Here is an 18,163-nt window from a genome sequence, read left to right on the forward strand (position 1 = left end):
TGACAAGCAAAATCTGTAACAAATCTTTCTTCCTGATACCTTAGTAGCTTCTAAGCTGAAGTGAAGACATCATGTTCTCTATCTATCTCTATCTATCTCCTTACCTTCTTGGAGATTTTAGGAAATATTATATTAAGGTGTCCATCTGTTTTAATTTAATTAAATTTTGTGTCTTTATGCAGCTGAGGATTGCTCTGCATTTAAATTGATGTATTGATTGCATTGTTCAATTAAATGGAGTTGCTTGAAACGATCGTACTGCATTACCTGTGAATATCCTTGTTGCTTATTTTGATATATATATATATATATACACATGCATACATACATACATACATACATACATACATACATACATACATACATATATATATATATATATATATATATATATAAAACCTAAAGGCAAAAGTATACAGCTACCCATATTATATATATATATGTATACATATATATAAGGAAAAGTATGAAGATAAACAGAATGTATCTTCAGGGACTGTGTCTATAAAATGTGTAAGCTGTTCAGTCGGGTGTAAAATGGATTGACCAAAATATTCAGCTTTTTAATTCTAGTTTGTTTCATTTCTGTTGCACTGGAAATGGAACAGGGCTCGAGGGATGTTGAAATCCAGCGATTGAGAGGATTAGTGACTAATAACATTAACATCTTAATTAGTCTGGAAAAACTACCACCAATAAACAGAATGTGAAACGATTCAATGAGGGAATCTCCACACGGTTATCCGACTTGCGAAAAATGACAGCCTAATCTCTCTTAAATGAAACAACGATGTCTTAAAAGATATGAAATTTTTTCCAAGGTACACTCATGTTGAAATCAAGATGAGATGATAATCAGAGGAAACTCTTTTACTGTTATAAGTCTGGTTAAGGCGGCGAGCTAGCGGAATCGGTAGCGCATCAGACAAAATACTTTGCGACATTTCTTCTGCGCGTGTGTGTATGTGTCATTGTTCAGTTTTATTTCAGGATTTCTTGCCAATAGATAAAGAATCGGTTTCCAACTTAGATTCAAAGCTCCTTTATTGGAATTTCAACATCAACAATGTATTTTTGTATGCATGTATGTATGTATGTATGCATGTACGTGCAAATTTGTATGTTTTGTTTTATGACTTTTCATGACTATACTTACATATCTAGACATGTTCATATATATTTAAATGAAAAACTTCTGGAAAGTTTTGCAGATTTTTGCAGTTCCAGCGATGGATTGGATCTGTAGTCTTCGAATTAGCTTTCATCTTTCTGCTTTTCAGAAGCCTAATTTCTCAAGATTAGTATTTAGGTAGTGTGTTACATATCTCAGTGCACCGATAATTACAAGTATAAACCTGAAATTGTAATCTGTATGTATGCATGTATGTATGTATGTCATTATTCAGTTTATTTCAAGATTTCTTGCCAATAGAGAAAGGACCGGTTTGTAACCTAGGTCCAGGTTCCTTCATTGGAATTTGAACATCACCAACAGGGTATTTTTGTTTGTATGTATGTATGTGTGTATATGTGTGTTTGTGTGTGTGTGTGCGTGTGCAAAAATGAAATTAAATAGACAAATAGGATGTACCTTCTGGTTCTATGCCTTAATGTTTTGAGTTCAAATTGCAGCGCGGTTAATTTTGCCTTTCACACTCTCGGGGTCGATGAAATGAAGTCCTAGTCAATTCCTGAGGTCAATGTAATTCACTTATCCCCTCCCCTCCAAACTTCTGGCCTTGCGCCGAAATTTAGAAAGAAACATGTAAAGAAACTGACCAGTTAAAACTTATCACCCACTAATATTCTTTTGTGAACCCCTAAAAAATTACATTATAAAAAAAATTCGACACACCTAGTTAATAAGACTTTAAATACTGGACTTTGTACCTTTGGCCCTTACATCCTTAAAGCAAAGGATTAAATCCATTAAAATCAGAAGTAACTAAACTGCTAACACATCCTGGGATCTTTATGGTTTGACGGGCAACATGTTTTTATGTAGTGTTTTTGGTACCGAAACACTTTCAAACTTCGTATACTTGTATATTTTGTGGTATAGAACAGATAAAAAATTTTGTATTCGAAGTTATTTCACGTTAAAAATTGTCTTATTTCGATAATTTCAACTAATCACTGACGTCTATTCAGTTGAATACAGTTAGTGCTGTGACGGTGTATATGGTATTAATCCCCGTTAGTTCTGACATTTCCGATTAACTAGACTGTTCGTAAACAAAGGGGAAAAAGCCATCAAAATACTTGAATATTGCCTGCACTTGTTATTGGAGCTGGCAGAATTATTAATGCACCTCCACCAAGTACTTCATTTCCTAGAAATAGTAGCCAAATCTAGTTTAGGGTTAGGGTTCGGGTTTTAGAGTTAGGGTTAGGGTTGGGGTTAGGGTTAGGGTTATGGTTATGAGTTATAGGGTTTTAGGTTTAGGGTTATGAGTGAGGTTATGGCAAAAATAATCATAACCCTAACCGTAACCCTAAAACTAACCCTAACTCTAGAACCCGAACTCTAGTTCTTCTTCAAATCAAACTCTAGCATCGTTTAGAAAATGTGTTACTGAGTACTAGCGAAAAATTGTTACACACACAGATGCGCACAGCGTAATTTATTATATAAACAATATATGCGTATAAATTACGATTAAACCGGATGAAATATGTCACAGGGAATAACACACTTAACACCGGCAGAAATTTATTGTTTACAAAAGAGCACTGACTGTATTCAGCTGAATAGACGTCAGTGATTGGTTGAAATTACAGAAATATGACAACTTTAACATGAAATAACTTGCGATGTACAATTTTTTGTTAAGAAGGCTAAGAGAAAAAGTTGTTTTGTATGACACATTCTACCAGTGTCCCAAGTTTGAAAGTGTTTCGGTAAGAAAACAAGTGTTGCCCGTCAAACCATAAAGATCCACATCCTGTGCCTACCTAACAATGAAATACACCTAAACATATACTCTTGCTTACAAAGCTCTACATACGTGAATAAATTCTAAACGATAACATCACCCTAACTTTAATCAATAAAAATTTCTCCACAACAACTCACCCTAAAACCTGATTATCCCCCAACTCAAATCCACACACCCAAGAAAGACTTTAACCCAGCAGAGACTATATAAAGTCGAGATTAACTGTAATGCATTGCAGTCCAACGATGGCTTAACTGGCCGAAACTTCGAAGTCACTGTCAATAATATACTTGTTTAAGAATAAACTACACACGCGCGCGCGCACACAGAAGCGTGACTGTGTGGTAAGAAGCTTGCTTCCCAACCATATGGTCGCAGGTTCAGTCCCACTGCGTGGAGCCTTGGGCAAGTGCTTTCTATTAGCCTCGGCCCGACCAAAGCCTTGTGAGCGGATCTGATAGACGGAAACTGATATATATATATATATATATATATGTATTGTGTGGCAGGCTCCTTTTACCAAGTCAGCCAAATCCACACAGAATACTTCCGGGGCTATAGTAGAAGACATTTACCCAAAGTGCTGCGCTGTGGGACTGAATCCCAAAACCACACGGCTAGGAAGCAAGCTTCTTAACCATGTACGTATGTGTGTATATGTGTGTTGGTAATGTGTGATGGTAGTGTGTAAATACGTGCGTAGCGCGCACGCGTGCTGTCCGTCTCTCCCACATTTAAAATAAACTGTTCTTTTTATTACAGAATTTGTAACTCGACCGAATAAATCTCCTGTTGTTTATAAAACTTTCCACCTGAACATGTTATACACAAGGCAACCAACCCATCTGTTGATGTGACCCAGAAAATACAATATATTTACAATCCAATTTTACGGTCTGGTATAATTTATATGATAGCAGGGTACATCACAGAACTGGGAATCCAGTTGTTGGCATTTCAGTCTCAAGTCTTTCAGAAGAACAAGTGCCAGAGATAACTGAAGATGACAGAAGGAAAGAGGTGGAGGAAGAGGGAGAGGGGGAGAGAGAGAGGGAGAAAACGAAGTCATATGAAATAAAGATGAAAGAAATAAAAGGAAGAAAACTCAGTTAAATGTTTATCAGCAACGTTTTCCTTGTAGGATTCTTTTCTGCTTTCGCCATTATCTTACAAAAGGTTATAATTAATACGTGTGAAACTTCTGTCTGGTACTGTTTCCTTCTTTAAGAAATAAACCTCTTTCTTAATGTAGACAATCTCTCTATGGCGGCGAGCTGGCAGAATCGTTAGCACGCCGGGCGAAATGCTTAGCGGTATTTCGTCTGCCATTATGTTCTGAGTTAAAATTCCACCGAGGTCGACTTTGCCTTTCATCCTTTCGGGGTCGATAAATTAAGTACCAGTTGCGTACTGGAGTCAATCTAATCGATTGGCCCCCTCCCCAAAAATGTCGGGCCTTGTGCCTATAGTAGAAAAGAATATTATTTTATTGTATAATGTATGTCTCTCTTTCTCTCCCCACTTCTCTTCCTACACACATACATATATATACATTATATATATATATATATATGTACACTCACACACATATATATGCACACACAAGTATATATAGGTACAAACATATATAGGCACATGTACACACATGTATATATATATACATATATACATGCACACACACACATATATACATATATGTACACTCACACACATATATATATATATACACGCACATACGCACTCACATATGTATATATAGGTACATGCACATGCATATACGCACGCGCATATACATATATATATATACATGCACACAAACACACAAGCACACACACATATATTTACACGTACACACACATACTTATACGCACGCGCATACACACATATATATATATACATGTACACACACACACACACACACACACACACACATATATATATATACACATGTACATATATATGCGTGTGTGCGAGTGTATGAATATATCTCTATATGATCTCTGTTTCTCGGTATTTTATCCCCTCTTTACCTTATTCCTAAACGCTTGTTCATCTCTCCTTATCTCTTTACTCACAGAACATGGCTATTACATCCAGAACTTCAAAGAGACATTCTTGATGACGACGACGACGACGACTACGACGATGACGATGATGCTGAGGAGGGGGAAGAAATGATAATAATAATAATAATAATAATAATAATAGCAGTAGTAGTAGTAGTAATAATAATAATAATAATAATAAGAAGAAGAAGAAGAAGAAGAAGAAGAAGAAGAAGAATGTTCGCCAGTCTTGGATATTGAGGAGTGCTAAGGCGATAATGTTTTTGGTGTTTCTTTAGTTCATTGGCATTGGTAAGACTGACCACTATTGTGATAATCGTTAAAAGAATGGTTATGTTGACGATGGTGGGGGTTGGTTGTGCGGTGGTAGTTGTGTGGTAGTGATGATGATAAGTGGTGGTGGTGGTGGTGGTGGTGGTGGTGATGGTGGTGGTGATGGTTGTGGTGGTAATGTTGATGATAATGATGATGATGGTGGTAGCGGTGGTTGTGGTGGTGGTGGTGAGGATGATGATGATGATGATGATGATGATGATGATGGTGGTGGTGATGGTTGTGGTGGTAATGTTGATGATGATGTTGATGATGACGGTGCTAGCGGTGGTGGTAGTGGTGGTAATGTTGATGATGATGATGATGATGGTGGCGGTGGTTGTTGTGATGGTGGTGGTGGTGGTTGTGATGGCGGTAGTTGTGGTGAGGATGAAGGTCATGAAGGGGATAATGATGATGATGATGCTGGTGGTGGTAATGGTGGTAACTATGATAATGATGATGTTGTTGGTAGAGGTGGTGGAAGTGTTGGTGTTGGTGATGGTGGTGGTGATGATGATGATGAGGAGGAGGAGGAGGAGGAGGAGGGGGAGGAGGAGGAGGAAGAGGAAGAGGAGGGGTGCCAATGATGATGGCGATTATTTTCATTGGTGGTCAGCTAGAAACGTTATAGACTCAGACAAAATGCTTTGTTCTGAGTGTTCTGAGTGTTCTGAGTGTTCAAATTCCACCGGGGTCGACTTTGCTTTTCATCCCACCCCGCCCACACCAAACTTCTAGCCCTGTGTCAAAATTTTAAACCAATAATTTCTAACATAGGCAAAATCTCATAAATTTGTGAGAGGATATCGATCCCAGAGAGATGAAAGGTAAAAACTGACCCTGATTGGGTTTCAAACTCAAAATGTAAGGGACCGTAACTAATACCTGCAAGGCATCTTCGAAGCTTAACGATTCTTGTGAATTCACCTTCTTTATTTACCATTCATATTAAAATCTTCTGCATGTTTTTCCAATTCCAACCTTAACAAAAATTAGTTTCTTTTGCCTTAAGAAAATTTATAACTTTGGCCTTATCATGTCTCTTTACATTTTTCTCTGATATTTGGTTACCACATGTAAGATTCAAAAACTATTTAGCATGAAATATTTCTCGTGGAATGAGAGAAATTACCCCTATTGTTTATGTATTTTTAATTTCTATCATGGGTTTTTGGATTGTGTCTGTATATACACACAGACAGACGTATGAGCGTACACAAATACTGATGTCTTGTCTTTCAAAGCATTGAAGCCACCAAAAGATGTCTTATTTCGTTCGAGAACGTACATATATATTCTTTAAGTACGTTATTCTAAGAAGCCATACCATGTTCCGCTGAACAGGTAACTCCAAGATCTATCTATCTATCTATCTATCTATCTATCTATCTATCTATCTATCTATCTATCTATCTATCTATCTATATATATATATATATATATATATATATATATATATATATATATATATATATATGAGGAATAATAATAAATGGACCAAAACGTGTATAATCAATAAGTTCCTTTAATTCCTTATATATATATATATATATATATATATTCAGGCATATATTGTCTTGTTTGTTTCTGTCTCAGTATACATTCGCTAGCTTTTCCCAGTAGCTTATAACACCACTGGCACCTCCAAGATTGAGTGGTCTTAATGATAATGGTGCGAAACCACGACGATATTTTGGTTCATTGACTGACGAGGAAAACTCAGCTGTGAATATTCTGTGTATCGTGTATCGTGTCTTTGTCAATATTCCTCGTCAGTTAAGTTTTCGTCTAGTTTCCCGTTTGCTCTACTTTCGTCTAACTTTTTTCTCCTTGTTGAGTTCTGTCTGTTCAATCCTCGGAGTTTTATCATGGCTACCGAATAATTATCACATATTATTTACAGATAAATTCCTCTATCTACATAATATCGAGGTCTCTTTCTTGCTTTCGTTGTCATACTTTTTCTATGTATGTATGTATGTAATTCAGCGTCACTATACAAAAAAGATCGTCACAGTCCAACAGATGAACTACAGGGAGCGACTGAAGGCACTAGGTCTCTACTCCCTGGAGTGCAGGCGGGAGAGATATGTAATAATATACATATGGAAAATACTGGAAGAACTGGAGCCAAACTTTGGCATCAAGTACTACAAGAATGCCCGCACAGGTCACCACTGCATGGTACCAAGGGTGCCGTCCACTGCATCTCACATAAGAACGAGGTACTGCAACAGCCTCGGTTTCAGAGGAACTCAGCTCTTTAATGCCCTGCCAAAACATTTGAGAGACCTGCAAGACATGGTTATAGAGGTCTTCAAGACAAAACTCGATGCTTTCCTCTCCACGATACCAGACAAACCAATGGCTCGAAATGAGACACAGTTTAGGGCAGCGATGTCAAATTCTCTTATACACCAGATGTGCCATCAAAACTCTTGATTGGACTATATCAGGTGGAGGAGAAGAGCCATTCAAGGAACATGAAGAGAGCACAGCATAAAGACGGAAAGTCACGGTGGTGCTCCAGCATAACCACAGCCACTTGGCTGAAACCCATAAATAAATAACTAAATAAATATATATATATATATATATTTAATGTGTGTGTATATATATATATATATATATATATATATATATATATATATATATATAGAGAGAGAGAGAGAGAGAGAGAGAGAGAGAGAGAGAGAGAGAGAGAAGAGAGAGATGAGAGAGCGAGAGAGTGAGACAGAGAGAGAGAGAGCGAGAGAGAGACAGAGACAGGGTCATAGAGCGCGCACGAGAAGGAGCTGAAAAAAGATTAGAGATCAATACAAATCAAATTTTTATATATAAAAGATGGACGTGGAAATAGCACAGAAGTAAGTCTAAGACATTTCAATTTGAGAGGGAATTTAATGAAAATGATTTTAACAAATTATATAAAGAAAATATGACCAGCTTCGATGCATCTTCTGTCTGGGAGTCAAGAACAGACATGTTCTTGACCCCCAGACAGACGATAAACTGCTTTTTACTTCAAATTTTTTAAAATAAATTTTTACTGATATTTGATAAAATGAGATACATTGAAACCGGTAATATTTTCTTTATATAATTTGTTAAAATCATTTTTATTAAATTCCCAAATTGAAATGTCTCAGACTTACTTCTGTGCTATTTCCACCTCCATCTTATATATATACATACATACATACATATATATATATATATATATATATATATATATATATATATATATATATATATATATATATATATATATATATATATATATATATATATATATGTATGTATGTATGTATGTGTCTATGTATGTATATACATGTATATATATGCGTGTGTGTGAGTACGTGTGTAATATAGTATTAAAGATATTTCTTCATACACAAACACACATAAACACACACATAAATACATACAAGCATACATACATGCACACACACACACATTTATATGTTTTGTATTCATGCATAACGTTTTAACACATACAAGTTTCTAAATCATGTCATTCGCATTCTCAGTGATCGTAAATTACAAGCAAACTTTCAATCGAAGAAAATCACGAGCGAAGTTGTAAAAGCCATAGCCTTTCGTTTGTTTCTTTGGTTTTTCTAGGTGGAGGGGTGGAGTAGGGGGTTCAGGGCATTATATACTTAAGATTATATATATCTCTTATTTTCTTTCTTTTCGTTTTAGAGAATACCGTGTTATTTCAATAGGGTTTGACCAAGACTGGATTAAGACCCACAGAGGTCCTGAGCACTTAAAAGACGTTTGGTGCTCCATTTGTAATTCAAAATACAAACAATAACAAGCAATAAAATAAATCATATTTTTCAAAACGAAACAATGGAAAACTGTTAATTTTTGTATACTTCCATTTTATTTGTATTTGAAAAGTTTTCTCCTGCATTTTTAAAATTGCAATGCCTTTGATCAGATCCCCAAAATTAATTTTACATAACACATCTGCTTTTATACTTAGTAGAGATAAAACATCTTGAATATTGTTTTGTCAAGTTTAAAGTGATTTATTTTGTGCTGTAAACCATTTACCATTTCTTTGTTGCTCCACTTTCCCTTCATGCCCTAAGCACGTGCTTATTTTGCTTAATGTTAATCCAGCGCTGGGTTTGGGTTTGACTATAGTGAAATGATATAGTTTCTCGTCAGGTAAAGTGGAAAACCGAAAAGCGAAGCAGTTTCAGCGTCTAGATCCACCAAGACTTCATTCCTTACTCTGCAATTTTCGTCTATTATCAATATTTATAAATAATGATTTCTGATACTGATGAAAGCTTGGTAACGGCAAGCTACTGAATCGATAGTACCATATTACAAATAGACCTACAACCTATTAAATAGATGCAGGATATTACCGATAAATCCACAATATATTGAATTGTTAAGAATATATTACTGGTGGACTCTCAACTAATATATTGAATTGATAATGATTTATCATCGATATTTATTTATTAACCAATAAATGTTTAAATCGCTCAAAGGCAGCAGTTTACAAATTTATAGCTTTGTACATGTTATGTATATATTTAATATTTATTTCTGCTTGCAATAGCCGGTTCTTTTGGTCAAACTATCGTATCTCCAGCTGCTTCAGATGCCAAGCTGTCAAAAATTGTCAAAGTGTAGTACAACGGTTTTGCTATGGTGTGGTGAAACTATTTTTTCGTTTTCTGAAAATCCAACGTTTTAGACTTATGACACTTTTGCATAATATATATATATATATATATATATATATATATATATATATATATATATATATATATATATATGTTTCAGCCCTAAGGTTGTGGCCATACTCGGCACAGCCAGTAGCTATTCAGACACAAAAAAATTTCTCTCACTTTCTATTTGCTGTTGTCTATATCCTTCAGGATTTCTTCTAAGCGTTACCCACCATTCCTGTTTTTTGGCCCTAAGGCCGTATTTTGCTTGTTTCGTCTTTGTCCATCGTCTTTAAATACACATTTTTTTTACTTTCGTATGTATATTCTGTTGTTTTCTTTGCTTGAGGCCCGACATTCTTTGCGCCTTTCGCAGGCACCTCCAATAAGGGAAGTCCTCAGTCTTATCAGTAATGGTGCGAAACTGTGTATTACCATTTTGGTTGATAACTGATGAAGAATTAGGAACTCTCTATGTCATATACGTATATGCTTTTTATCTGTCGCTGTTTATTTACATTCGTTTTTCATTTATTATATATACATATATATACAAATATATACATACATACATATATATATATATATATATATATATATATATATATACATACACATACATATATATGCATATATATAGGCGTATGAGTGACTGTGTGGTAAGTAGCTTGCTTACCAACCACATGGTTTCGGGTTCAGTCCTACTGCGTGGCACTTTGGGCAAGTGTCTTCTACTATAGCCTCGGGCCGACTAAAACCTTGTGAGTGGATTTGGTAGACGGAAACTGAAAGAAGCCCGTCGTATATATACATACATATATATATATATATATATGTGTGTGTGTGTGTGTGTGTGTGTGTGTGTGTGTGTGTGCGTGTGTGTGTGTGTATGTGTGTGCGCGTGTGTGTGTATGTGTGTGTGTGTGTGTGTGTGTGTGTGTGTGTGTATGCGTGTGTATATGTTTGTGTGTCTGTGTTTGTTCCCCCAACAATGCGTGACAACCGATGCTGGTGTGTTTACGTTCCGTAACTTAGCGGTTCGGCAAAAGGAACCGATAGAATAAGTACTAGGCCTACAAAAAATAAGTCCTGGGATTGATTTGCTCGACTAAAAGCGGTGCTCCATCATGGCTGCAGTCAAATGACTGAAACAAGTAAAAGAATAAAAGAAAAATAACATATATATTATCGACCGGCGCATGTACTCAATATGTGTGTTTTACTTGTTCGCCGGATTGCTGCGGCTTGGCGCTTTGGGGACGACTCCCTAATAACACTGGGTGTTAAAACTCCTGAAAGTCATAGACAAACGAAGCAACTCATCTCCAGTTATACTGGGTTCGAAATTTACTTTCTTGTCTATAAAACACCAACATATTCGACGCTTTCAAAGTTTGTTAAACGGAATAAAGAAACTTAACAGAAAAAACTAGGAAGTTGTTGACGATGTATGTAGCCGACCATCCGAAAGCTGATATCAACCGGCGGTATTTGAGGAGAGACCAGAGTGGAAGAGGCTTAATAGTAGTAGAAGAATTGTACAGATGGAAAGAAAACGTCTAGTAGAGTATTTACAGAGCAGCACAGAAAAAACTATTAAAGATAGTAAATAAAGAATAGATGACGAAGCGCGTAATAGGAGAAAAGAACAAGAATGAAACACAAAGGGAGAACGTCAGAAAGATCGAAGAGAAGCCTCTGCATGGCTAACTTTGGAGAGTCACTGAAGACGAATGTGGAACAAAATCCGGGTTTGGTTAAAAAAGGGGCGATAAAGAGAGAGAAACAGAAAGCCTAATTGTAGCAGCCCAAGATCAAGCGATAAAAACAATTTGAGAAAAGATATATATGAAGCGAATGTGTCAGAAAAATGTAGAGCCTGCGGAACTTGAAATGAGACAGTAGAAGAATGCCCCAAGCTGGCACATAAAGAATATAAGAAATAGAGGCACGACCAGGTTGTAACAGTTTTACACTGGAAATTGTGCCAGAAATGGGGATTTGAAGTTGGAAATACATGATACGATTACCGAGTCGATTTTGTGGGACTTTCCTATTCAAACGGACAAGAAGTTAGAAAATAATAGACCAGACATAACAATTATAGATAATGAAAAGTGAAGTTGCTTACTTATCGACACATCATGCTCGTTTGATTCCAGAATGTAAAGAAAGAGGAAGAAAAACAAACAATAAAAGAAAGAATACAATCCCTTAAAATTTGAAATAGCAAGAATTTGGTGCATCCGAACAGTAAAGGTCGTGCCTATAATAATTGGTGCATTGGGAAAAAGTAAGCAAAAATATAGACAAATGGCTGAAGTGAAAGAGAATGCCCTGTAGAGCTCCAATAAAAATTTTCTCTTAGGGACAACAAAGATTATCAGGAGGGTTCTAAGCACTTGAAAGAATGCTGAAAATTTGTGGATACATAAGGTTACAGATAATAAAAACCGAACTTGAGCCAAACCAAAATATTTATGTTTCTGTGTGTGTGTGTGTGTGCGTGTGTAAACATTCAAATAATAAATATATATGCATGAATGTTTGTAAGTATGTTTGCTTACACACATCAATGTGTGTATTTTTATACATGCATTCCAGGGCCGACAAGTTAAAAAAAAAGCTATATCCGGCCACATGGAATAAAATACTCAGAGACAAGGCTTGGAGTGAATAATATTGATAATCATTAGTCCGACAAAATATATTTTGTTTCGCTTACGTCGGAGTAACGATTATGGATTAAATATTTTATTCATACATATATGCACATATACATACACACACGCGCGCGCGCGGGCTCACCCAGATAGTAAATGATATTATGTGTCCTTTACCTCAACTTGTACTCCATTTAAGTACAACGAATGTACGTCATCCAATGGTTGTACGTCATTTCATGTACAACGAACAAATATTAAACTGTCCGTTTGTTGCATTGATATATGGCTTGGTGGTTAGAGCATCCGGCTTACAGTCATGAGGTAGGCTGTTCGATGACATCGGTGGCGTGGAGAGGGGAGGCTGGTATACATGGGCAACTGATGGTCTTCCATAAACAACCTTGTCCGGACTTGTGCCTCAGAGGGGACTTTCTCGGTGCAATCTCATGGTCATTCATATATATAGAGTACTGTTCGGTGATGGTAAGATCAGCAGAAAAGTATTCCATCTGGCGAAAGATAAATATCATCTAATAAACACAATTTAAATTTTTATGTGCTACTATTAATTTCATATGCTTAGAGCATGCCAAACAATGTTTTATAACAAGCACATAAAACATGTATTGTGTTTATTAGATAATATATATATTCGATATGGAAACTGAAACTCGCATAGAGGGGGAAAGGGAAGAATTTGAAGATGTAGCAAAGTTTGTGATGTCACTGCATCTTTAGTGATCTCATTCTCCCATTCACTTTTGACATCACCGTTTCTATGTCTTTCTCTCTTCTCTCTCCCCCTCCCTCTCTCTCTCTCTCTCTCTCTCTCTCTCTCTCTCTCTCTGCGTTTGCTTAAATTTTGTACTTTAGTTTATAAAATAATGATATGAATATTCAAAAGTATTAACTACACAAACTGGGAAAATGCTAAGGTTTTCTTATTGCGCGCGCGCACACACACACACACACACATGATGGCCATCCACTCGTGACCGAGGAAAATCATTACTGACCTTTAGGAACATTGTGCACTCAAGGTTACATTATACCTTAAGCAGATGATTGTGACTTAGTCACTCATACAGCGGATGATATGCAAATACGTGTGAATCATAATTATATTTCTGCTTCATACATACATACATATATATATATATATATATATATATATATATATGTATATATATATATATATATATATATATATATATATATATATATATATATATATATATATATATATATATATACACACACACACATATATATATATATATATATATATATATATATATATATATGGCTTATTGATGTATTTATATATAGACGTCCCACCCCACTCCCACATCACACCACTCCACACACACTAGAACTGACCACTTCCTAGCACCCACACCACACACCATCATCCGCGTATCCACACACTACACGTTACAGACGAAGGCTCTTACACACGCACACATCCACAAACGTCAACGTCACTAGCCCCTATCCACACACACACACATTCTTACATACACATACGCTCGCGCACCTTCGTTTTAGGGTCACCAATACTTTATTATCTTCCCTTCTTTCAACCTCTTCCGTCACACTTTTTCTTTAATCAGTCGCCTTGATTGACCGCTAAATCCACAATTTTTTAAAATTCTCTCTCTGTTTATTTTCTCTTATTCCTTTCTGTTGAAGACCGCAGGCTCGAAACGTAAAAGACTTTTTCACTTTCCCGGGCGTCAAACTAGTACACTTGCTTGTTGTTCATACACCTGTCTTCGTCATCTGTTTTTATTTTCTATAAATTTCAACTATATATATATATATATATATATATATATATATATATATATATATATATATATATATATATATATATATATATATATGTATATATATATATATATATATATATATATATATATATATATATATATATATATGGGAGAATGTACGAAAAAACAACAACAGACGAGGACAGGTGGTGTAAATAACAAAAGGATGTATTAGTATGACGCTCGGGAATACGGAAAGTCTTTGACATTTCGAGCTACGCTCTTCAACAGAAAGAATACGGAGACAAGGAGAAAAACACGGAGAAAAAAGATTGAATATTGTTCAGTCAACGGTCAATCATAGTAATGGCTAATCATAGTAATGGCTGACCGGAAGTTAGAATTTTTTTTTCAGGAGAGCTAAGAAAAGGGGGAGATAACAAAGGGGGAGAAAGAACGCTGATCGAAGAACGAGGGGCTGTGTGTATGGGAGATAGAATGCTGGTGATCTTGACGTATGTAGTGTGAAAATGGGGAGGGGAGAAAGGAGTTGGTCAGTTGTAGTGTGTGCGTGGTGTGATGCGAGGGTGTTGGTGTGATGTGATGTGAGGGTGTTGGGAGGTGGGGAAGGCATGGGTGGAGTGTGGGTTAGGCTGAGGGTGGGGTAGAGGTAGGGGTATGTGGGTAGGGGTGGGTGGTGGGTGTAAGGAATTGGATGGGGTGGAGTGGGAAGGTAGAGTAGGAGTGCGTTGGGGTGTGGTGGGATGATCTTGAGGCACTTCCCGAGCGTTATACTAATACATCTGTTTGTTGTCTACACCACCTGTCTTCGTCTTTTGTTTTTTTTTGTGAATTCTTCCCCTATATACTCTTCTCCTATATATATATATATATATATAAATATATATATATATATATATATATATATATATATATATATATATATATATATATATATATATATATATATATATATATATATATATATATATATATATATATATATATATATATATATTTATATATATATATATATATATATATATATATAGGAGAAGAGTATATAGGGGAAGAATTCACAAAAAAAACAAAAGACGAAGACAGGTGGTGTAGACAACAAACAGATGTATTAGTATAACACTCGGGAAGTGAAAAAGTCTTGAATGTTTCGAGCCAACGCTCTTCCACAGAAGGAAACACAGAAAGAAAATAAAGAATGTGTAGTGGCTAGCGATCTATCATGGCAATATATATATATATATATATATGGGAGAATATACAAAAAATAACAACAGACGAGGACAGGTGGTGTAAATAACAAAAGTATATATTAGTATGACGCTCGGGAATACGGAAAGTCTTTGACGTTTCGAGCTACGCTCTTCAACAGAAAGAATACGGAGACACTTATAATCATTAAAATTTATTTAAATCTGAAATTATACATTCAGACTATTTATTAATTGCTATAATATGAATATTTAATATTTAGTAGACATGCCCATTGCATTTTTCATTGCAAGGACCCTATTAGGTATGTTACTGATCAGATGAGGAATATTCTCTTGCAAAATTTCTTGCCAAGTTTCATGCAGTAATCTTAAGAGATCTGGCTTTGAAGATGCTTTCTTCTTCTTTTTAGGAAGTATCCTGTCCATTATGTTCCAGAGGTGTTCAATAGGGTTCATTTCTGGTGACTGACTTGGCCATGGAAGCTTTTTGATGCCAATCTCATCCAAAATATCTTGGGTCATTTTAGCCGTGTGACAAGGAGTCCTATCTTCCGTAAATAAAGAGTCTTCTTTAATCATTTCACTACTGGAGAAGATTGGAAGGAGTGGTTTCTGCAATAAGGACAGATATTTATCTGAGTTTATGTTTCCTTCATACTCCACCAGCTCTGATCAACCATTGCTCCAAATTACTCCCGAGACCATCACAGAATAGCTGCCGTGTTTCATTGTTGGCTGCAATCTTTTCGCATCAATTTCTTGATCACAAAATCCCCAGACCCACACGCGACCACTGTCAGGAAATACAGCAAATCTGAACTCATCAGAGATGACAGTCCCAAAATGCTAGTGGCCTCTCCACCATCTCACTGGCCCAATCTTTTTTTCTGCTTGATGTTGGCTTGTCGAAGAAGTGTCTTCTTTCTGGCTGCTCTACCATAGTAACCAAGTTTGTGGAGATACCTGACAGCTGTTCTAGGACTGACATCAGCTTGATCTTCTATGTAAGAGGTTAGCTGCTAGTGTACATATATATAAGTATATATATTTGTTAAAAGTGAAAGAATGTGAGAGAAAAGGAAAGATATAGCAATTGATTCACATATTTGTCTATATTATATGCGTGTGTGTATGTATGCGTGTAAGAAAAATGAGCTAAGAGAAGTACCAGTGCGGATAGCAGCATAAATTTGAACAACAAAGAGGAAGAAAAATAATATCAAATCCACACGAGATAAATTATTGATTTATTGAAATCATCTTCAAGAGAATCTAAAGAAATACTTGGTGACATTTGCGATTGATTCAGAATGAAAAAGAGAGACGATCTTAAGAATATAAAATTCTTCAGAATTCATATACTATTAAGGAGGAAGGAAAAACAGTTTGTCTTTGAGACAAGAAAACTATGGACAAGTGTTTCTATCTAAATAAGCATCATCAGCACAGCACTTGTCTTAGTATATTTTCAGCAGACATAAAAGTTAGACACATGCAAAAAGTCTATAGAATATTTATTTTATTGAGTAATTTGCATAATTCAAACACATAAATTGATGAACAGAAATAACTTCGAATGGTCAGTGTCATTAGACCAAGAAAATGAATTCAGATACATTTGATATGTATACATATATACACGTACACACATACATACATATATACATACATACATACAAATATGTGTGTGAATATATATATATATATATATATATATATACACACGCACATACATATATACATACATACATACATACATACATACATACGTATATATACATATATGTGTGTGTGAATATATATATACACGCACATACATACATACATACATACATACGTATATATAAATATATGTGTGTGTGTGTGAATATATAAATATATATATACATGCACATACATACATACTTATGTATATATACATACATATGTGTGTGTTAATATATATGTGAAGATACATACCTGCATGCATACACACACAGATACACACAAGTGCACACACGCATACACACACATACACACACACACACAATGAATACACACATAAACACAGTCACACACCCAGTACACACACATAGGCATGTATGGCTGCATGTATGGTATTTATGGATATAAAAATATGTATATATAAAAATACTTGTGTTATTTGTGTGTGTGTGTGTGCGTGTGTGTGTATAGATAGATAGATAGATAGATAGATAGATAGATAGATAGCTATCGACTTAGATGTCTATATATATATATATATATATATATATATATATATATATATATATCACTACAACTGACCAACTCCTTTCTCCCCTCCCCATTTTCACACTACATACGTCAAGATCACCAGCATTCTATCTCCCACACACACAGCCCCTCGTTCTTCGATCACCGTTCTTTCTCCCCCTTTGTTATCTCCCCATTATTATGATTGACCGTTGACTGAACACTATTCAATTTTTTTCTCCGTGTCTTTCTCCTTGTC

The sequence above is a fragment of the Octopus bimaculoides genome, chromosome 3 (assembly GCF_046866305.1).
Source record: "Octopus bimaculoides isolate indiv1 chromosome 3, ASM4686630v1, whole genome shotgun sequence".
Taxonomy (NCBI): Eukaryota; Metazoa; Mollusca; class Cephalopoda; order Octopoda; family Octopodidae; genus Octopus; species Octopus bimaculoides.